This window comes from Leopardus geoffroyi, chromosome B1 (assembly GCF_018350155.1).
Source record: "Leopardus geoffroyi isolate Oge1 chromosome B1, O.geoffroyi_Oge1_pat1.0, whole genome shotgun sequence".
Lineage (NCBI taxonomy): Eukaryota > Metazoa > Chordata > Mammalia > Carnivora > Felidae > Leopardus > Leopardus geoffroyi.
In genome coordinates this window covers 104,290,614-104,314,237 of record NC_059327.1, presented here as the reverse complement: position 1 = coordinate 104,314,237, position 23,624 = coordinate 104,290,614, and the positions used below count along the sequence as shown (strand labels likewise).

Here is a 23,624-nt window from a genome sequence, read left to right as displayed (position 1 = left end):
GAGTAGTGCCAGTATTCCATAAAGACCCAAACTGTTATGTAAATAAAGTTCTTACTAAAGAAAAAGAGACAAAGGTGATTTTCTGGAGAGCAGAAAGACTCAAATTAAATGGCAATATAGCATATGCTCTATGAATGGTTTGGACGAAGTCATTAAAGCAGCTCTTATTCTGCCATCTTGATGTAAGTATGTTTTACAGAAAATCTATACTGGAAAATAAGGAAATAATGGGGGTTGTCTGTGGATTGAAAATTATTGAATCGGCTTGAACTTACTTTTTTGTTATTTTTTCAATGTTTGTTTATTTTTGAGAGAGTCAGAGACAGAGTGTGAGCAGGGAAGGGGCAGAGAGAGAGGGAGACACAGAATCCAAAGCAGGCTCCAGGCTCTGAGCTGTCAGCACAGAGCCCAACATGGGGCTTGAACCCATGAGCCAGGAGATCATAACCTGAGCTGAAATCAGATGCTCAATCAACTGAGTCACCCAGGTGTCCCAAGCTTCCTTTTTGAGGGTTTCCATCTACCACCTACTTCTACTTACCTACATCCCACACAATATGGACAGGAAAAAAAGCAGAGTGCATTTTATAAATTCAGAGGATGGAAGACAGCAGCAATTAATTAATGAAGACTGAAGAAATACTTATTATAATGTTTAAAATGTCCTTTTGTACTTATTTGACAAAAATCCCAAGATTCATCAGTTTCTGGAAACTCAACGCAAGGTAAGAGCTGCAGCTGACTTTGAATCTGACATATGTGTGAAGTAAGAACCCAATCGACATTGAAATGCCAGTCTGTGATTTCCCTTGAGGTATTGCTTTAGTTTCTGTTCCATCAAAAGCACACCAGCTGTAACTATGTGTTAAATATTTATTTTGGAGATGGATAGAAAGGAAAATTAGACACAGCCTCCACTTTCAAAGATTTTAATCTGTTAAGGGTGACAGACTGAAGGGAGTACACAAATCAGATTTAGGGAGTGAACAAGATAGTGGTTGTGGGGAAAATGTTGAAGGTGAACTGCAAAAGGAATATTGAAGCCCTGTGGGTCTGAGAACAGAAATGCTGTTGTTGGGATGTCTTTTAATTCCCATCTAGGTTGATAGGGAGAATTTTTTAATACATTCCACCCGAATGTGGAATCTGATAACACTCATTAGTTTGCCCATGGTTTCTAGTAGTTTTATGACATCTACACACTTAAACTTTGGAATGGTGTGTCCCTCATGGTGGAGGGGAGGCGAAGCACATAAACAATTTCAGGGACTTCTTTCTAAAGTCCTTAGGCAATCATCCAACCTCTGTGTGTCTCAGTTTCTCAATCTGTAAAACAGTAATGCAATATCTATTCCACAAAATAGTTGTGAGAATTAAATGAGATAATCATATAAAGTATCTAGCACAGATCCTAGACCAAATGTTCAATAAAAAGCAGTCATTATTTTATCCTTTCTTTCTTTTTTCTGTGAGACTGGCTTTCCTTCACTGTGACTGATGAGACAGTAACCAAGCTGGGGGATCAAACAAGGGACGCTTCACCAAGGTAGGTGCAGGACATAAAAGGGGACAGATGAGTTACATGCCCAGGCATAAAATATGAAACAGTAAAAAAATCTGGGAACTTCACAGGAAGTTATCTGTGGGAATGTCTGGAAGACTTCTATAAAAACAACCTATAAAGATGTTGCTTTAGCTGCAAATATTTTGTGGATTTAATATAATAAAATTAATATTATTAATTTCAGTATCAAGGGAAAATGCACATATATGGAGAACCTATTATGTGCCAGGCATTGTGCTTAGCTTACCTTGCATATATCACCTCATTTAATTTTCTCACCAATATAAAATAATACAGTCCATTATGCCTCATTTGAAATTTTAAAATAAAAAATTTATGAAAATTAAAATATTGAAATAATTGCTTGAGCAACAAAATCTGACCTGAACTGACATGAGATTATTTTTAGTCTTTATTTATCTCACTTAAAATAAATATTCATGCAGTTTGCTATAGAAACCTTAATGTTTGGTCATGGGGTGTTTCTCAGACCCCACTAGTGTAATGTTCCATATTGTCATTATAAAATAGTCTCCAAATTTCAAAATTCACCTGGACTCTAGGATTTTAGATAAGGTAGGGTAGACTTTTATTTATTTTTTTTTTAAATTTTTTTTTTCAACGTTTATTTATTTTTGGGACAGAGAGAGACAGAGCATGAATGGGGAGGGGCAAAGAGAGAGGGAGACACAGAATCGGAAACAGGCTCCAGGCTCTGAGCCATCAGCCCAGAGCCTGACGCGGGGCTCGAACTCCCGGACCGCGAGATCGTGACCTGGCTGAAGTCGGACGCTTAACCGACTGCGCCACCCAGGCGCCCCTAGGGTAGACTTTTAAAAAAAAGATAACATTTATTGAGAGCTTGCATATGCCACGTTTGGGTCCAAGTCTCTACTGATCTTAATTCATTCATCCTCATAATAATCCTGGGACAATAATCTTGGAGGAAAGAGAAACACATGAGGTGATCTCTACCTTCATCTAGACTTTCTGCCTAGAAGTACTTTCCAGTGAAGTACAGGAAGGGGAAACCAAACAAAACTTGGGTATGTCAATGAATTGAGGGGACCGAAATCATTACTTGGGGAAGGCAAGGCAACTAGAATTTGTGAGGCAGACTGCCTACGAAGTGGGAGCTATGCAGAAGTGCTCCAAGTATCTTCAAAGTAGCCCCATCAAATCTTTGGCTGAATATCAATCTACAAAGATCACTGGACATGAGCAATTTCAGGGGAAAGACAATTACCAGGGAGCTGTAAGCTGAACAATTCCTGGAGCTCATAAAGGTCTGAGAATCATTCAAGCTCCCATCAGCCAAAGTGAAGAGCCCTTCATGAATATATGATGCATTTAGTGGAGAGCCCAGAAAAGCCTCACCTTAAAAGTGGGGCTCAATGAGCATTAAAGGTAATTTAAACTCACCCCCAAACTATAACAAAATGCAACACTCAAGAACATAAATACATGATGTTCAGCATTCAACTAAAATCACTGTTTATGGGAAGAAGCAGAAAAATGTGACCCATAACTTAGAGAAAAGTCAGTCAATAAAACAGACCCCAAATTAAAAAGGTAGTCAAATTAATTAACAGACAATAATATACATATTGGATAGTGATAGAAAGTATCCAGAATGAAGCACAGATTAAAAAAGGCTGAAAAAAATTAGTCTTTAGTGATCCAGGAGATAATAACAAATGCAATTGGGATTCCAGAGAAAAGAAGGAAGATAAAAAGTGCTTGATGAAATAATGGCCAAACTTTTTAAAATTTGATTTGAAAAGTTATAAACTCTCAGAACCAAATGACAAAATGAAGCCCAAGTAAAACAAATATAAATCAAGCCTCTCCAAGACTTATTTTAATCAAATTGCTGGAAAGGTGTTAAAGAGGGAATCTTAAAAGCATCAAGAAAACAAACACACATTGCATGCAGAGAAACAAAGATAAAAATAACAGCAGACATTTTGTCAGAAATTTATGCAAACCAAAGACAATGGACTTACTTCTTTAAAATGCTAACAGAAAAAGATGTCAACTCAAAATTCTATATTCAGCAAATCTTTCATAAACAAGAATAAGGAGAAATTGACACATTTATTTTATAATTTATAGAGAAATTCAAAGAGCAAGTGATGAAAAAAAATAAATTTGGGAGGATTTATGCAATATGATTTCAAGATAATAAAGTTATAGTACCGGGGCACCTGGATGGCTCAGTCAGTCGGGTTTCTGACTTTTAATTTAGGCTTAGGTCATGATCCCAAGGTGGCGGGATTGAGCCCTACATTGGGCTCTGGGCTGAGCATGGAGCCTACCTAAGATTCTCTCTCTCCCTCTCTCTCTCTCTCTCTGAGCCCTCTGAGCCCTCCCCCTCTTGTGTCCTCTCACTCTAAAAAAAAAAAAAAAAAAAAAACGTTATACTACCAAGGGAGTATAGTAACAGCAGAGACTAGACATACATAGATTAATGGAACACAAATGGCAATCCATAAATAGACCAACAAGTATATAATCAATTCATTTTCAATGAAGGTGTCAAAAATTCAGTGGAAAGGATTGTATTTTCAGTAAACTGTGCTAGAATAACTGGATATATGTACATACAAAAAGGGGATCTCAGCCTTTTTGTTACATCATACACAAAAAATAATTCAAAATAGCCCTTATACCTAAACATAGGAGCTAAAACTATAAATCTTTTAAGAGGAAATATAGGAGAAAATCTTTATAACCTTGAATTAGGCAGAGGTTTCTTAGATAAGACATAATCATAAACCATAAATGAAAATTTTGTTAACTTTACTTCACCAAAATCAAAACTTTTACCTGTCAAAAAACACTATTAAAAATGAAAAGCAAGCCACAAAATGGGAGAAAATATTTCCACAACATACATCTGTGTACCCACATACATAACTACAAAATATACAGAGAAGGTGTATAACACAATGATAAGAAAAGAGCAACATTTCAATTAAGAAATGAGCAAAAGAAAAAGAAGACACTTGTGGCTAACAAGTTCATGGAAAGATACTCAACATCATCAATCGTTAGGAAAATGCAAACTAAAATCACCATAAAATACCACTATACATCCATTAAAATGGCTTATATTGAAAAGGCTGACAAACCCAATTGTTGACTAGGATGTCAAGAAAACTAGAACCCTCATGTATTTCTGGTAGGAATGTAAAACGCCCAATCACTTTGTGTAACAGTCTGGCAGTTTCTTTAAAAAGTTAAATATACACTTACCATAGGATCCACTTTGTCTGAAGGAACAATAGTAATGTATCTTGGTGGTGTTTTGTTTTTTTTTTTTTAACATGCAGACGTAAATTGTATGAAAAATTTAGCACAAAGAATGAGACAGGGAAATGGAAAATTCATGTATGTGAATTAGCATAATGCTATTTGAAGGAGCCGGTGATAATTTAAAAATTACTGCTCCTAAGGACCTGAGGGAAGAGGAAAGTATCCAAAAGTTTTTCCTTTCTGGCTCCAAAAATAGTTTCGTTTCTTGGATGAGAAAGCTTTTCATATGCTGGGGACTCAGACTCCTTCATACACTTCTGCACCTCGGCAGCAAGCCCAAGCTGGGCAGGAGTTACCATCATCTTCCTCTTTCTAATGGCCTTCGAGGCTGTATGGTGTGGCCTGTTTGCTGACCCCCCCCCCCCACTTTCCTGGAGCATGGCGGGGGGGGGGGGGTATATAGATCTCTAGCTTCTTCCTCCTGTTCTCCTAAGGAGAGATTTCGTTTCTCCCGGGCCCTTGTCCCTAGCTGCATCTCAGGGGGCTCCTGGATAGACGGACAAGGCTTAAGAGAGGGAAGCCTGGCAGGGAGACAAGTGGATCCTAGAAGAGTTCTTCCCTGTGCTGTCGCCCACTGGGAGCCGGGATTGGGTTTGCAACAGTACAGTAAATTTCGCATCTAGGGCACTGGCCTCCACCAAACAGGTGTGTGCACACATATAGAGGGTTCTAGTTTCTGGCATGAAGGCGTCTGGCCCAAGCTTTCTCTCTACCTCCCATCAAAGGGGAGCAGAGTGAGGGGGTTGTAGGGACGGGGCCTAGCGCCGGCCTGGTCCCACGGGCCTTGACTCCCCCACACTGGCGCAGGCCCTTTCTGAGGAACAGACTGCGCATGCACAAATCCAAAGGCTCCCGGCAGCCTCCAGGGGCGACTGGTGGGATGCAGGTGCCCATGCACGAGTGCCAAGCAACAAGATCTCAGTGACAGAGAGGCAAGTGTTTCTAGCTGGTATCAGAAATTAAGGGGCTGTTGCAGGGGAACACGCTGAACCGGAGCCTGCTGAAAATACCCGGCGCTGTCTGCTTTTAGGGCTGCCGGCTCCTGACTCAGGCCACTGTTGTTAGTCTCCCCTGGCTCCCTCCAAACACCACCTGCCCCTGGGCTTCTGAGCTCACACAAACCACTGTCCCTGCCGCCCTCACCTGCCCAGTGCCTCCGGTGGCCAAGGTAGGTCTGGCATCCTAGCCTCGCCACCCCCTGGGTGGGTGGAATCAGACATGTCTTTGGAGTGTCACAGTGAGAGAGTTTTAATAAAAAATGGTGATGGAATGTTTGGGGGAAGGTGGGTAAGGGTACGATGCTGGAGATTTGTTTTTTGCAGAAGGCATTTTTAAAAAGTTCAGGCTGTAATGAGATAAAACATTTTACCTTAGCAAATCCATCACGTTAAAAAAAAATGTTAACGGTGTTTAGGAAAATAGAAGGGAAAACTGAATTTCTGGCAGAACACCAGTTGGTTATTACTGCTAAACTTCATCAAACAACTGTGCATTCTACTTAAGACTTCATTTTGGTGCCCTCAAATACAATCACAACTGCAGGGGGTAGGCTGCAGCTGTAAGACTGTCCCTAATGCTCCCTCATTCATTCAGGAATTTGATCTGTTTCAGAATTTTCCCTTTTGTCATTTGAAGTCACTCATGAAGTGGAAATGGGGGGATGAGGAAGGTGGGAAGGTCAGATTGGTGTGGGTAAACACAAAGAAAATTCGTAGAGACAGGAACAGCAACATCAACAAAAAAACCTGGTCCCAGAGTTTATTCAAAAGAGCAGCAATCAGAGGAGTTTCAGGAATTGAAATATACTTGAGTTAGGTGGAGGAGTGGGGAGTGGTTGAAGGGACAGGCTCACTCTCAGCAACGAGGAGGGTCATAGAAAGAGCAGAAGTCGTGCCTGGCAAAGTCAGTGAGAAAAAGAGCTGGGTCATGAGAAGCCTATGGTTTTGGTTTAGCTCTTTATTACCTGCCACCATGTTGACATGGAGAACAGAGAAGGAGAAATAGCACTAAGGCAAAGAGTGAAATTTAGGAGTAGTTGTAAACTAGGTAAGATGAGGGGGATATTTTAAACAATGAAAATGACTGAAATAGGGCTTATTTATATTAACTCTTGCTTGGTCCATAAATAAGCTATTTATAAATAAACTATTATTTCCTGTTTTGCTTTCCATTTTTAGCTTCTAGAAATCTTATCAACAAATAAATAGGGCTATGTTCTTCCTATTGCTTTAGTGATAGATATAGCTTCATGTTTATCCTTTTCTCCCTTCCACTGGGCTTAAAGTCCTAGAACTAGATAGAAGAGAAATAGTTTCAGAAATAAATACAAAATAAGAGAATATATCTTGACGTATGGTTACCAGTGTAGATATTTGTGATTATTATTTCTTCTGTCACATGTTGATATTTGGAATCATAAAAATAATACAATTTTGTATTCTATATTCCAGAATTCCACATGAATGGTTTACGATGTTGGTGAAATGTTCTCTATGATACCACAAAATGTCTTCTTAAAACCAACCAAATAATGTTGATCAGTAAATTTCCTTCTTCAATGATCTCTGTGGACAGAAGAGTTTGAGGCACATGAACAAGGAATGCTCAAGATTATTGGGATCTGGAAGGTACTTTGTGAACACATGAGGCTGCGCACCTGTACTCTATGATGGTGGTTGACATTGGTGGTGGGAAGATTTCAACTTTTCTCTAATTTAAGAAGATTTAAATAAAGGTACGTGAAACATTGGTTAATAGTATAGACAACAAGTCTTAGAATGAGATCTTGGAAAATTTTGTACCCTGCATTTTGTTTTTGATTAAAAGTCACATAGACTAAAAGTCACATTTATCTGAAGGGTGTATTATTATTGAACAATTTGAATTTGCTGTGGTCAGGGTCTGTGCAAGTCTTCATGGGATCATGGACTACACAGGACTGGAAGGGCCTTTAAGAAATGTGCTAGGTATTAGACTGGAATTATACTGGAATTAAAAGAAAAAGAAGTTAGCTGGGTGAGATAAGGGTCTGATCTTTATTGAGATCTCACCTTCCATTCCAAAAAGCCAAAGTGGCTGCAAGACACCCTGCGCTCACTTTGGCAGCACATATACAAAAAGCCAAAGTAGCAAAAGTAACTGAGTAAAGCACACATATGGGGAATGCCTTTGCCCTGCTTTCCCTCATTTTTAAAAAGACCAAAATTATCTTTTGGATTCCAGGCTCTTGATACTTGATATAAATGTACATAAACCAACATTTTATCTGTTTGCAAAAGGTGATGACTATTAAATACCTTTTAGAGAGAAAGGATAAAAGTCAGAAGCTTGGCTGTGTCTTTAGCTGCTTTACCAATACTTAGTCTTTCCTATACAGGAAAAATCTAGGGCGATGTACTAAATCAAAGTAAATAATTGATTGCTTTAGCTAAGGGTAACTTGACAGTTTAGAGAGTTTGACTGATATGGTTATTGTTTGTATAAATGATGTGTTTTATGAACCATAATGATATGTGATAAAATTTCATAAACATCTATAGAAGTATTCAAATCACCTTAGATTAGATAGTGGACTTTTAATTAAAATTTCCCCACATTTTCTTGTACTTCCTGGTTGATATCTTGGAATCCTGGCAGCTTCTGAGCAACAGTTTTCCCAAGACTCTGAGGCAGTAGTTACATCTTTTAAGAATCCAGTTAGTAATTTTATTCTGGATACATTTTATTCTGGAGACATTTCCATTTTAAACAGTTTATATAAGTATACACACACATACACACACACATGTATATATGAACACACATAGGGCCATGTGTAAAAGACATTATCCCTATAAACTCTTTTCATCTTATTCATAAACTAAGATTGAGTACTATCGAGGAGCAGATAGTTGTCTAAAAATCTATTAAGGAAGAACTTTGGATTTAAGGGAAATATTATTCATTGAACCCTCAGACATTCTCAAGCTAGAATTTACCCTTAAGCATAAGGAATGGAGAAATTTATTACCACCAGTTTTTATCTTTACTTGTTTTTTTACTCTGTCCTATGTAAGAAAAACCAATTGAATTTACGTGGTGTTGGTGTTATTTTCATGTTCTAGTAAGCTTAATTTAAAAACATCACTTATGTTCCTCTTCTTTTATACTGTGTTTCTGAGTTGCTCATGTACAATATATCTATGTTGTGATTTCTCAGTTTCTTCATGGAATGTGCTATTTTATTTCTAGATATCTGATCATATTTAAATGACTTAGTCTTACCTGGTCAAATAGTAACTTTTTCCCCCCTTCAATTTCTGCAGGGGAATTAAGCAGATTCTCATAGGTAGAAATGTTTAAATGTGTCTTCAGAACACTCATGGGAAAAACAGAGTAGCTCTGTCATGTTTTTAGCAGCAAAACACTTAACTATCAGAGATAGTTCACTATTCAGAGATAACTATCTCTGAAACACATTAAGTCCTGATATATATTAACAAGTATCAGTCAGTTTCTAACTTGCACTTTTTTTTTTTTTTTTCAACGTTTTATTTTATTTTTTTTGGGCCAGAGAGAGACAGAGCATGAACGGGGGAGGGGCAGAGAGAGAGGGAGACACAGAATCGGAAACAGGCTCCAGGCTCTGAGCCATCAGCCCAGAGCCTGACGCGGGGCTCGAACTCCCGGACCGCGAGATCGTGACCTGGCTGAAGTCGGACGCTTAACCGACTGCGCCACCCAGGCGCCCCTAACTTGCACTTTTAAATTATAAAAGGAAATTTGTTTGATATGCTTTCTATCTTATATTTGGAAAACTTAAAATAATGTTAGAATAGGTTAGATTTAGAATAGGTTTTTGTTTCCTAGTTTGAAGAAATACAGTAAAATCTTGGGTTTGCGAGCATAATTCATGCTTGTAATCCAAAGCACTTGTATATCCAAGCAAATTTCCCCATAAGAAATACTGGAAACTCAGATGACTTGTTCCACAACCCAAAAATATTCATATAAAAATGATTACAATACTGTAATATAATACAAAATAATAAAGAAAATACAAAATATAAAGAAAAATAAACAAATTAACCTACATTACCTTTGAAAACCTTTGTGGCTGCTGTGAGGGAGACAAGAGAGGGGGGTTATCGTGTAGGACGACTTTCACTACCACTAATGGAATCACTGCTATCTATTGGCTCAACGGAATCTTTTTCTTTTTGTGCAACTTTTAACAAGGAACCTATACAAAGACATTTGCTTTTTGCCTCATTTTGAGGGTTTCATGGAAATGTGACATTGCATTGATGATCACCCACAATCCCGCAGTGAGAGAAGGAGAGCGAGAGAGCAAGAGTGAGAGCGAGAGAGAGAGAGAGAAGAAAAATCATTGGCTCAGTTGTGATCATGTGACACTTGGCATTACATACTACTCATATTGCAAGACAGCACTCCTTTATCAAGTTAAAATTTATTAGAAATGTTTGCTCGTCTTGCAGAACACTCACAGCAAAAGTTACTTATAACCCGAGGTTTTACTGTAGTTAAAAAAAAAAGTAAATAGTAATTGTGTGCCATGGCTACTCCTCACCATCTGGGTTTCAGAAATAGTGTTCTGCTCTTCCTCTTGGCTTACAAAACTAAGTTTCTATACTTCTGCTGCTGGGTAGACACTAAGGGTGGACAGGGAGGGACAGAAAGAACAGAATACACAACTTCTCTTTTAATTTCAGTCCTCTATCATCCATCAACCACTGAATGACCAAGCCTTGTTTGTACCCACTTTCAGCACCCTGAAATGAAGCTGTAAGAGACACGCCCCCCAAACCCCTGGCAGTCACAAACTGATAACCTGTAGATCATTTTAGAGGGTTTTCTTTTATAACTTGAATTTCTTTTTGTTTTGTTTTGTTTTGTTTGCTTATTTTAAAGTAAACTTTGTATTCAAGTACATGTTATTCTTGAATACAGAATGATACACAAATCAACATGTGCAGCTCAAGGAATTTCATAAAATGAATACCTTTGTGTAATCAGTATCCAGTAACTAATTGCCCACATTAGCAAATTGGGACATGACTACATAAACATCTAGATTCCCGATTTATTTTGGAAAATTGGAAAATCTTACCTTATTGGGTTCACATTTTCACTAGCATTAGTCAGCCAAACTGAGAAGCAGCTAATCTTTTAAGTAGAGCATATGCTTCTACGGTCCCTACCACTCCCTAGTACCTGCTTGTGAAGGCAAGTGTTGGTTGCTGTTGACAGATACAAATAGTGAAAATTAGAATGACTGTAAAGTTGTGATCAAAATCTAACAAAACAAAAAAATATGAGAGGAATATAAGAGTCAATGGAATGTTCTTAAAGTGGCAAGTATTTTGATTGAGCTTAACAAAAAAGAATGCAGATTCTAATTGGCCCATAATTATATTAATTAGAACTGATCATATCATGGGGAAAGTTGGCTGGGGCTTGAGTGAAGGTTACAGATTACAACCACTTGAGTTACTTGATGGACATTGGTTTACTGAAAAGTGTTAGGGCTAGGTTTTGCCAAATTCTATAGCTATTCTTAGATTGTGGTATGTGCCTTTAATTTTATAATTACATTTAGGCTGCTTCAGATCTATATTACTTTAATCCAGTATTCATGTTATATAGTCACAGTCAGAATCTCCCAGTTACTATCTATTTCCTGCAAATTAGTTAGCTTTCTTCAACAGCTGGTGAGTGGGATACCTCTTATTGGTTGTAGTGTTGACTGTTTGACTACGCAGTGATAAGTCCCACACCCCTCCCCACTTTTCTTCTTTCTAATGCTGATCTTTGTTCAGGTGATTTAATCTCTTCCACATGGCCATATACTTTTCTGATCCACTTATGATAATCTCATTCTTGGCTATTTATATTTTAGTAATAAGTTTGATACCTTTCTGGTCAATGAGCGATGAAGTGGAATCTTCTGGGGGCTTAGAGAAAAACTTGGTCAACATTAAAAAGAGACACAAAAAGACAGTATTTTTACTGGATATTACCTTGTCTGATTAAGATAGAAGGTAGTTAGCCTAAGGACAAGCTTACATATTGAATAATGCAATATAGAAAAATGGAAAGGATCCTTGATGATATTGTTGAGGCATTGAACTAAGCAACCCTGAAGCTGCCTCACTTCAAAATTTCTCCTATAAAATGATAAATTTCATAAGGCTTCAGCTAGTTAAGCCAGGATTTTCTGTTTGCTATAGCTGAGATACTCTAATTAATACACTAGAGGAAATACTTCATTGGTGAATGATTTACAATTAAACGATGTATTAGATTATGTAAAAAGGTTTTTATCTCAGTCTGTCCCACAGAATAAATTACCCTAGAAAGGAGATAGAAAATTGGATGATGGTAGAAAGGTAAGATAGAGTCAGTAAGTCAAAAAGGATGTGGCAGTAGCCTAGACCAGAAGTCAAAATCTATTCTAACACATTCATTCAGATTAAAAATGTAATATACTATATACGTGCATATAGATATATATGTGTGTGTGTGCGTGTATATGTATATATACATATATATATACATATACACGCACACACACACATATATATATGTAATAAATGAAATTGTGTATATGAATATTTCCTCTAAATGGTTCAGATAGTTCATATAGTTTGTGTTTCTGATGAATCTTGAGTACTTTTTGTTTCTCACATTGTTAAACCTAAATCATTAATGTTGAGTTTAGTCAACAAAGTCCTCTTATCTACCCATTTATTGAGCTTAGCTTCAATAAACTTTGAACACAAATTAAAGGTTTCTATGAACTAAGCTTCTTTTATGAAACTGATTTGTTTATCATCTTAGTATAAGCAGGAACAAAGGGCACTGGCTTAAATGAAAGGGGGATTCCCCTCTCTAGCCATCTTTCTTCCTATCACCCATTACCACAGCAGCTTGGCCCAGGGCCCAGCAGGGAGGCTGGGGCAAAGCTGTTCCTCCCAGAAGGGACCCTCTGTGGCTGTTCCTTCCAGTTGTTTGTGACTCACTAGCCTCTGAAATAAGGAAGGACAAGATGTGAGGACTTCCTATGTCACTTTCCAAAGACTTCAGCCCACTTGAAGGGCGAAGAAGGAGGATATTGTGTATCAAACAGATATGAATCCTGACTGCATATTTAGAAATGCTCAGTATGGTTGGTTAGAATTTAGGAGCAAAAGAGTTTTCGTTGTGATCAGTTTCCTATTCTTTGGAGGAAGGTATCTATCTGCCCACCTGTCTGTCTGTCTGTCTATCTACCTATAGCTTCCTAGATGAGCCTCTTGGTGCTATATTCTATTCTGCCAGTGAAAAGGATATAGTACACCATCACATCATTTGACAGGAACTTTATACTACAAGTTAGAAACTATATAGGAGGAACAGAAATGTATTTTAGGATAAGTTAGAAAAGTAACATACCCTTCTCTCTAGGGTAAGGGAGATAAGTAACATAAAGTCACATATGTTAGAAAATATAAGTAAGTGTTTAGAGTCTTGGGGGGAGCATGAGAGGAGGGACAGAGTGTTGGCTAAGCAGTGATATGGCATTAGCCTAGACCAAGACTGCTGACTCTGATCTGCAGGCCAGATCCCATCTGCTGCCTGTTTTTGTATGGCCCACAAGCTAAGGAAGGTTATAACATTTATATTTAATTTGTTTTTTAAGTTTGTTTGTTTTGAGAGGGAGAGAGTTCAAGCAGGGTAGGGGCAGAGAGAGAGCAAAAGCAAAAGAATCCCAACCAGGCTCCACAGATGAAGGGCTCAAACTCGTGAACCATGAGATCATGACCTGAGCCGAAATCAAGAGTCGGACACTTAACTGACTGAGACATCCAGGTGCCCCAAGGTTTCAACATTTTTAAATGGTTGAAAAAAATTAAAAGGATATTTTGTGATACATGAAAATTGTGTGAAATTGAAATTTCAGGTTCCATACAGAGTTTTAAGGCATAGAACCATGCCTGTTTATTTACATATTTTCTGTGGCTACTTTTGAGTTAGAAGGCAGAGTTGAACAGGTATAATAGCCCTGCAACAAAGGTTTAAATATTTACTGTCTGGCCTTTTACAGAAAGCTTGCAAGCCCCTGGCCTAGACCAGTGCTCATCAACTCTTAATATACATGTGAATCATTTGGGGATTTTGTGAAAATGTGTAGTTTCTGATTCAGTAGGTCAAGGGAGCCTACATGTCTGCATTAATGAGCTGAGGACCACACAGTAAGTAGCAAGTTTCTAGCACAGGATTAGCAAACTTATTTTTTAAAGAGCCAAATAATAAATAGTCAGAATCTGCAGCCTATCCAGTCTTTTTTACAACTGCTTACATCTTCTGGGCAAAGTAGACATAGGCAACATATAAAAGAACAGGAGAGACTGTGTTCAAATAGGCATTTATTTGCAGAAGCAGGCATCGGACTGGATTTGGCACACAGACTTACTTTGACATTCGCTGCTTTCAGGTATTAGTATTGGGTGTCCATTAAGAAATAGGCACAGTCCTACCCTCAACTTGCTTACTAGTTCCATAACACATCCCAGTAATAATGATGACATATAGCAGTTAACTTTTATTGGGTAATTACTATATGCTAGGGTCTATGTTAAGCATATTCTCTTATATAATCATCACAACAATCCTAGGAAGCAGATACTGTCATTATCTTTGCTTACAAATGAGAATACTGAGCTTCAGAGAAAAATAACTTACCCAAAGCTGCCACAGCAAATCAGTGATGGGCCTAGGATCAGACATAACTCATGATTAATGAATGACTGTTGGATTATTAGATGGCTGGATTAAATGTGTACACTCATAGGAGTTCCACAAGCTGGAGAAAAGACTGTGTTTCCTTCATTGTGAGTCCTGGTGCTTGAAGTCATAAACAATAAAAGCTGTGACGTCTGTTTAGAGGCAACATTAAATGTAGGTGTCAGAAACTGGATGTTGGGCTCAGGGAGTGTAGGGCTTTCTTTTTCATGATAGATTTCGCACCTTTACTGCATGTTCTGGAAGTTAAGGCTCATAGAGATCTCAGAAAGCACATTTTTCATAGTCTTGAAGTTTCCATGATCCAAAAATGAAATTGCTTTACTTTATAATGTGTTATTTTAGGCACCAAATAGTATGGCATTCTGCCTTCCTTGTATACTTTGGAATTTTCAGTTGTACAATAAATGTCCCTTCTAACCACAGTGACTAGAATTACATTTCTCTTTCCAAATTCTTCTAGATTTTTTTCCCTTCTTTCTTAGCTACAGTTACTAAAGTAGAGAGTAGACCTTGACTCTAGCCTGAAATGTAAGATTACTTTTATCTGCCTTTACACTGTTATTTCCATGTAAATGAATGTTTCTAGGGAAGACACATATCAGCATAACTACATTCTGATAAATTAATAGATCACTAACAGCAAACATGTTGTAAGTAAAAATGCTTTGGAAAAAATTTTCTAAAGTCTCAGACACAGTATCTTCAGATTATAGATAACATATAGGGATAAATAATTGTGTCATTTTTTAATGAATCGTCTGTTGAAAAACTTTCATATAATTGCTCTGATGATTAATAATAGTTTCCATTTTGTAAACAATGTAGATGACAGGGCAAGGAGGAATATGGGAATGTTCAAAATCCTAGAACTGTATCATCTTAAATTTTTAGATGGGGAAGAAAGTTGAAATATGACACTAAAATATGAAATTGCATAGTTATAGATTTTTAAAGTGAGAACTTTTGATGTTCTGATATGGCCATCTGTATATATTCCTATTTTTCTATGTAAGTCCAAATTGATTAAGTGAAATCCTTGAAGTCATTTGCTTCTTCAACACAAATATATTAGTTTTTTTTTCCCTGAATTTGGGGATATGTGTTGGTTTCCCAGAGCTGTTGTAACAAAGTACCACAAACCCAGTGGCTTAAAACAATAGAAATTTATTATCTTCTAATTCTGGAGGCTAGAAGTCTGAAATCAATGTATTGGCAGGGTCATACTCCTTCTGAAGGCTGTGGGAGGAATCCTTCTTTGCCTCTTCATAGGTTCTTTTTTTTTTTCTTTTAAGTTTATTTATTTATTTTGAGAGCGAGGGAGAGAGAGAATTCCAAGCAGGCTCTGTACTGTCAGTATAGAACCCCATGTGGGGCTTGAACTCATGAACCGTGAGATCATGACCTGAGCTGAAATCAAGACTCAGGTGCTTAACCACCTGAGCCACCCAGGCACCCCATCCTCTTCGTAGCTTCTGATAAAGGCCACCAATTCTTGGCATTTCTTGGCTTGTAGATGTATCACTCCAAAATCCACCTCCATCTTCATATGGTGTTTTCCCAGTGACTCTGTGTGTTCATACTGCTGCCTTCTTATAAGGACATCGTTCATATTGGATTGGGGCCCCATTCTACTCCAGTTTGATGCTGTCGTAACTAATGGCATCTGCAACAACCCTATTTTTAAATAAGGTCACATTTTGAGGTACTGGGTATTAAGAATTTATGGTACCTTTTTTTGGAGGACACAGTTCATCCATAACAATATAGGGATGCAAAGATATTGTTTTCCATGCAGATCTTACAGTATAGGGAGAAGGCTTATGAAGATGCAGGCTGTACTAGTGCAATATGCACAAAATGCTATAAGTCCTGCAGTGGGGAAGGCTATTTTTTTTTCCAAGTGAAATGTTAAAGGAAGACTTTCAAAGGCAATTGCCATTTGAACCAGGCTTTGAGGGACAAATAGGAGTTCACAGAGAAAAGGATTCCAGGGGGGAGGAACCTATCAGCCACATAGCTTTAGGTAAAGGCATGGATGTAAGAATGAATTGTTTATTCGTGTGATTGATACTAGTTACTCTTTATTGAGTATCAATATGTGTCATTTAACATTAACAACAACCTTTTGATCCCCATTCTGCAGATGGGAAAACTGAAATTTCAAGGAATTAAGTATTTTGTCTCCAGCTAACACATCCAGAAGGTGGTACTGCTGCGATTAGAACCCTGCAGTCTGATTACACAGTCTGTATTTTAGCCATTGTGATAAAAATTACAGTTTAGGGTATTTGGGAGTGCATATGGGATTGGTTAGACATAAGGCTGAAGAAATAGGTTGGAGATAAATTGTGAAGAAATTGGTTTATCATTTGTTTTGCTTGACAGAAAATTGGTTGACTTCTCAGAGTAAACTTTTAAGGACTATAGGCAATTGAACAATTTACAAAGCTTTAAGGACAGGTGTCAAATGGCCACCTTCCTGTGGATTGAGGTTGGATTGTAGGCCCAGAGACTAGAGAGAAGGCTATTGTAATGGGCCATGTTAGAAATAATAAAGGTTGGGGCCCCTGGGTGGCTCAGTCGGTTAAGCTTCTGACTTCCGCTCAGGTCATGATCTCACAATTCGTGAGTTCGAGCCCTGCGTCAGGCTCTGTGCTGACAACTCAGAGCCTGGAACCTGCTTCAGATCTGTGTCTCCCTCTTTCTCTGCCCCTCCCCCGCTCATGCTCAGTCTGTCTCTCTCTCTCTCAAAAATAAATAAAAACATTAAAAAAATAATTAAAAAAATAATAAAGGTTGGAACTAAGCAGAGACAATGGAGTGGGAGGGCGGATGGAGTCAGAGATACTTGTCAATCGGCGTCAGTCACATGTTGGACCTAAGTTAGCACCTCTGTTGCATGGCCATTCCTGATCCGTTGACTCAAGTGCTGAAATTAAAGCTTTCTCAACTGAAGTAGTTAAAGCAATCATTTCAAGCCATAACCCTAACCTTAGAAAGAGTCTAGTAAATATGTGCTGATACGATTTAAATGGTTATGTTATTGAAGATACTAAAATATCTTTAAAATTCCAAAAGCTGACTTAACATATTTTAAAACAAACTACATAAAACTGTCAGAAAATATTTTGCCAAATGCTCTGATGCAATCTCATCTGTTTTTATTAAGTTGTAACTCCTTTAGATTAAATTTGTCCAAATTGTTGTTGGAGGTATAGCTACACTTCTATAGCTCAGCTTATTCAACTAAAGCCTGATTATTGTAAAAAAAAATCTAATATTTCTTACCAATAGCTTAATTAATGTAACAACATTTAGCATTAATTTGAAAGCAAGGAATTATTCAATGGTCCAGGTTGCCTTTGTGTGGGACAGAGGGAACCAAGACTGCATCTCCTTGTGACTTATGACCCTCGTATGGGAAGCTGCCCAAACAATCATGAATACCTGGCAGGATATTTTTGGAATTTCCTAAAAAAGTTATCAATTACTACAGGAAAGTTTGTTAAAATAAATTGCATTTCTGTTAAGTGAGTATCTTTTATTTTGAGAGATTATTTTATGCAGGTATCTGGTGCCACCACAGACCATGCATTGTGACTTGCTTATCTTTAGTGACTTTTGGCTTGTCTGCATGTATTTGGCAGCTTTCCCCAAGTGTTGGCTAGGGCCCTGTGATACAACTACCATTAGTCAGGCAAAAGCAAATATAAACGATGTTTGTGAATCTTTTTCTCCACTTTTAGGCTGCCGGTTAAAAGTATAATATCATAAATTTTGGGAAAATGAGACATAAGCTGACATGTTTAAATACACGCTATGTCTCATTAAATGAGAATCTAGCAAGAGATGAAAAGAATGCTAAAAATTCTTTCTTTTTAAGAAATCTTTTGAATTGATTATGTATTGCACAATGAAAAATGAAGTTACCTGAAAATGGAGTACATTCTTTCCCTGGTGTTCTTTCAGGCACCTGAACACAACACACAATAAACCCTAAATTGTCTGAAAATGTTATATCTTCTTGTGATTGATTTTCAACTTGATATTTTGCATCATTGCCAGGTTAAAAAATTTTTTCTTTGAATGTTAATTTAGAATGTTGAACACTAAGTTAGAATTCAGTGTTGTCAGATTTGAAACACATCTAGCAATTAAGGTGTTTAAAATTCTTGTACTTCATCATTTATGAGACACTATTCTTTTATAAATGAGAGTGTTTTGTAAAATAGCCCAAAGGACAGGGGGATGGAGAAGGAAAATAGAAAAACAGGAAGAATTTTCCTTCTTTGTTCAATTCAAACGCGTATCCAGGAAGAATATTCAGTGTAAATAGTGATGCAAAATGCTGACAGTGCAAATTTACTAGCATTGACTAAGCAGCATAAATACGTTAACATTGTGATTTTCAGATTACTGATAAAATATGTACTACAATAGGAAGAAAAACCCACAACTTACTTTACAGCATCCAAAGTGTTGCTGCCAACATGAAGAAAAGCTGTGTGTCTTACAATATTCTACTGGACTTACCGTAGATTAGTTCTTTGGGGATATCTGGAACTAGTGTACCTGCACGTAAAGGTAAGACCAAGTGTAAGGAGCTTCTTCCTCTGCTTAACAAAGCTCCTAGAACCTAACAGGGAACTGACTTGGAATCAGATGCTAAGTGGGATCTGTGATGCCTTTTTCATAGTGAAGAATCCAAACACATCCAGAAAAGGATCATATAAATATGCAGTTCATATTGCTATATAGTCTACCCACAGTTTCCTAGCAGTTTAAAAATGGGTCTGTAGGTAAAGGGTTAGACCCAGAGCCTAGAAATAGAGCTGGAGCTGCAGCTGGAGTGCTTTCCAAAACCATCATTTCTCAGATCCCTGGGAAAGGGACAGAAAGGGCTGGTTCTGCTTGGGCCACTCAGAGATTCACTTGATTAGGATTCAGCCTGGACTGGACCACCTCATATTTATACAATCTGAGGTTCTAACTTTATAATACACAGTCTCAAATTGTTTTAGAATCAATGGCACCTGGCCAGGGAATCCTGGGCATTTCAGTCCCTCCTACTGTTCACTGCAGAGAGAATTCAGCAGTGGTACCTGACATTTTGCTCAGTGCCCTCACAGACAATAAAAATGGTGGACAGGGGTGCCTGAGTGGCTCCGTCAGTTGAGCCTCTGACTCTTGATTTGGGCTCAGGTCAGGATCCCAGGGTCATGGGACCAAGCCCCACTGAGTGTGGAGGCTGCTTAGGATTCTCTCTCTCTCTCTCTCTCTCTCTCTCTCTCTCTCTCTCTCCCTCCCTTCCTCTGCTCCTCTCCCCCACTTGTGCTCTCGTGCTTTCTCTGTCTCAAATAAGAAAAAACAAAAGCGGACACAACCAGATCCACACCAACTGGCTCATATCCCATCTTAATGGATTCTTAAATGATTACACATTAATCAAATTCATGACTATCACTGGTGCACAGAAAGCAGCGATGTTTCTGGTATCTTGTGCATTCTAAGAAAAAGCCTTTTGCCATTTAACTTTTCAGACTTTAAGTCACTGAAGTAGGATTTTAACAAAGAAAATTAAGTGTGATAAGTCTACAATTTTACAAAGATACTTGATTTATTTTTAAATAATTAGAGAGAAATTGTAAATAACGGTGATGATGCAAATCAGAGAAGAGGTAACAATTCACTAATCTGGAGGGCTTGCCCTGCCTGACCTAGAAAATTTTGTTCTTACATGTGGAGTGTAGATCAGGTGTGCTGCAGGGCTGGAGCCTGAATCTGCTGCCATAAATTTGGTTCTGAGTTTATTTTTTAATGTTTCATGATTTTGAGAGAGTGAGAGCAGGAGAGGGGCAGAGGGAGAGAGAGAATACCAAACAGGCTCTGCACTGTCCACTCACAGCCTGACGCGGGCCTCCAACTTGTGAGCCTGTGAGATCGTGACCTGAGCCAAAATCAAGAGTCAGACGCTTAACCGAGTGAGCCACCCAGATGCCACTGGTTCTGAGTTTAGATTATTTATTTAAAGCAGTTATTTAAAATGAGACAGCATTTACAAAGAGATATTAGGGCTGCCAGTTAAAGTTTCTGAAAAACCATGGAACAAGACAATTTAATGAACAGAATAAATAGTGGGGATTTGGAATGATTTTTTGAATCTGTAACAAGTGGGAGAGAAAAAAGAATTACCAATTTTCCAGCTGTTTGGAATAAAACAGTACTTTCTGGGATTCCCATTTCATATCAGAGTTGTTTAACCAGAAAAATGCTGAAGTGATTAAATATGAAACCATGAAGCCAAAGCTCAAGAAAACTGTTTGCTCAGAAATGTTTCTGGAATGAGCCTTCAGCTTTAGTTGTTATTTCTGTTCTGTTGGTCAGTGATGAAATGTGCTATAATCAGCCTGCTAAATTATCCACAGAGGAAGGTTTACTTTGGTGGTTTTAAGGTATCTTCTTTCAGAATTGTGATGTGACAGCATATCCCTTAACAGCCCATTTCCTGAGGGATACTAAGCAAGAGCCAAATCCAGGAAAAAAAGAAAAGTTTAAGATCTCTCTCCTTACTGTGAACCCTTTCCATGTTTAAACACAGACGACACTCTTATAATCTGGCTTAAACTGAACGCTGCCACAAAGGCACTAAATATTTATTATGCAGAGACCCAGGGCCAGTTTCTCACCAGACAAATTAAGACATGTCTTTACCAGCATTTTGCTTTGCCCAAATGTGAAACGGAGGCCAAAATGAATGAAACAGCCTTATTTTTCCTATGACAATTTAGTAGGAGAAAATTTTAATAAGTAGATGTATAAACAACATTAGTATCTTTTGATTGCCTATTAGGAATTGTCAAGAGTTTAAGTATTAATTACTACATAAAGTATGGTGTCTCTTTAGGTCTCAATCTGGTCCTTACTTTGTCCTGGAAGTCCTCCCTGGCCACCACTGTCACCAAATAATATTGGGCCTGAAAAGCTGTTTCTTCCTCAGGGGTTTTACATTTTATGTTAACTCTAATTTCTATCGATTTTTTTTTCCTGTCTTCAACAGAGTAATGCCAAATGACTAATTATGTAAATATATGTGTTTTTTGTTTTCAGATGTAAAGTTACTCATAAGATAAATGTGTTTTCAGGATGTCAGATTGCTGTTATCAGTAGAGCTAAATCCAGAGACTAGAGTGAATGGAGAAACTCATTAACTTACTGTAAAAGTGAACGTATGTCTTTGAAGGACATCATTTCTAACTTTAAATACAGATAAGCCCAATATAATGTGATTTAATTGGCCTATATTCTCTAAATTTAGTAGTACCAATTCCTGAGATTTTGAAATTATTTATAAAAAAATAAACATAACATATTTTAGAAGCCTTTTTGGTCAAAGCTGTATTATATAATAGGTTTTATTTTCTTTGGCATTTTATGAAAAAGTCAAAAAATAGCTCGACCTGTGGTGTACTTACTGGTAAATGTTTATTAATCAGCTCTGGAGATGAGGTTAGGGAAGTCTTGATTCATAGCATTTGACAATTAACATGATGTAAATACTCCTACATGGCCGGTTTCAAACTACCACTGGGATGTCAACTAGCTTAAAAACCTCCTGAAAGTTTAATAAGTACCTCTTACAATACAGAATCAGTCAGCTCCAGCACACTGGCTAAGACTGAATTTGTACAAACCATAAAATGATCTTCAGAACTTAAGACTTTGTCAAATTAGTTACCTAATGTGGACAGGGAACCTCAGATACTCTGCCTTATGACCCTCCAAATACCCATAGAAGAAAGGAAAACATAATAAGAATAAGAATGGGAAAATTCTACTATCTTTGCCATATCCAGGATTATGCATCAAATATATTGAAAAAGTATATGGAATTTAATGAATAGTTCCTTAAGACTTTGAGATAAATGACTGCCTCTAAAATATCAAGATTTTAGTAGTAATAACATGTTGTTGGAAGTGTAATATCAATAAATAGCTGTGAATAAATAATTTGCTGACAGTTACTAAACCTTTTCTTGTATTACTTTTTAATTTGTATTCTTTTGTTGTTTCGTCTTTGGTATCCTTTTTCCCTCCAATCAGTTTCTGTGCATCAGTGCCAATTTAATTCACCAAAACAAATATCCTTATGAAAGCTCTTTGTCAGCTAGACTGTTTACAACGTATAAATAAAACCAGTGTTTTGTTTTGTTTTTTTCCTCCTTCAAGATTGCTCTTTAAATGAAAAGAACATTATAGGAATGTTGCTAATCCTGTGCCAGAGTTTGGGGAATTTTTTGAAAAATATTCTCTGAATAATCCCACTCTACCTGGAAATATTTATAATTTAGAGAAAAGAGATTTAGTTATTTGTTTAATCTGCCAGAATTAAAAGCTATAAGTAAAAGCTTCTTAACTTTATTCATTCCTTTCAGCAGCTTAAGCCTGGGTCTGAGAAGGTCTGTGTTGACTAAATTCATTGCTCTTGAGATTTTTTTTAAATTTATAGCTGATAAGGAGGGAGTGCTTTTACAATTAATGTATTCTAAGGTGGTCCTTGGGTGTGATTTTTCCTTTTTAGGTAAAACCAAGAAATAGATTTACCAAAAAACATAATCAAATAATCTTTACTGAGTCATCTTTTTTTAAAAGGGCTTATATTTTTTTAGCTTGCCTACTCCTCTCTCATCTATTCTTTGCTCAGACACAGAAGAGGCATAATAGTGATGCTTCTGAACAATGATGAGGAAAGGTAGTTCTAAAAAGAGTGATTGGATCAGAGAAAGCTTAGAAAATGACACTTCTTTTCTGGGCTTCAAGAGGTACTCAGATAGGTAAAACAAGTGGAGTGCATTGATTTTTTTAAAATTTATTTTGTAAAGCACTAGGAACTTTCCCTTCCCCAAGGACGTAAGCCTGCAGAATGGCTGCCTTTAAACACACGGTGTTTTCTTTCCAC

General features: G+C 37.4%; 1 long non-coding RNA gene across 1 annotated transcript; it reads left to right on the top strand.

The window, feature by feature from the left end:
- The first annotated feature begins 427 nt into the window (after positions 1 to 427).
- Positions 428 to 22,634, top strand: LOC123593283. The gene is made up of 4 exons (XR_006710233.1): positions 428 to 1,546; positions 7,333 to 7,616; positions 19,137 to 19,252; positions 21,776 to 22,634. It is a non-coding gene; the product is annotated as an uncharacterized LOC123593283 (long non-coding RNA).
- The last annotated feature ends 990 nt before the right edge of the window (positions 22,635 to 23,624 follow it).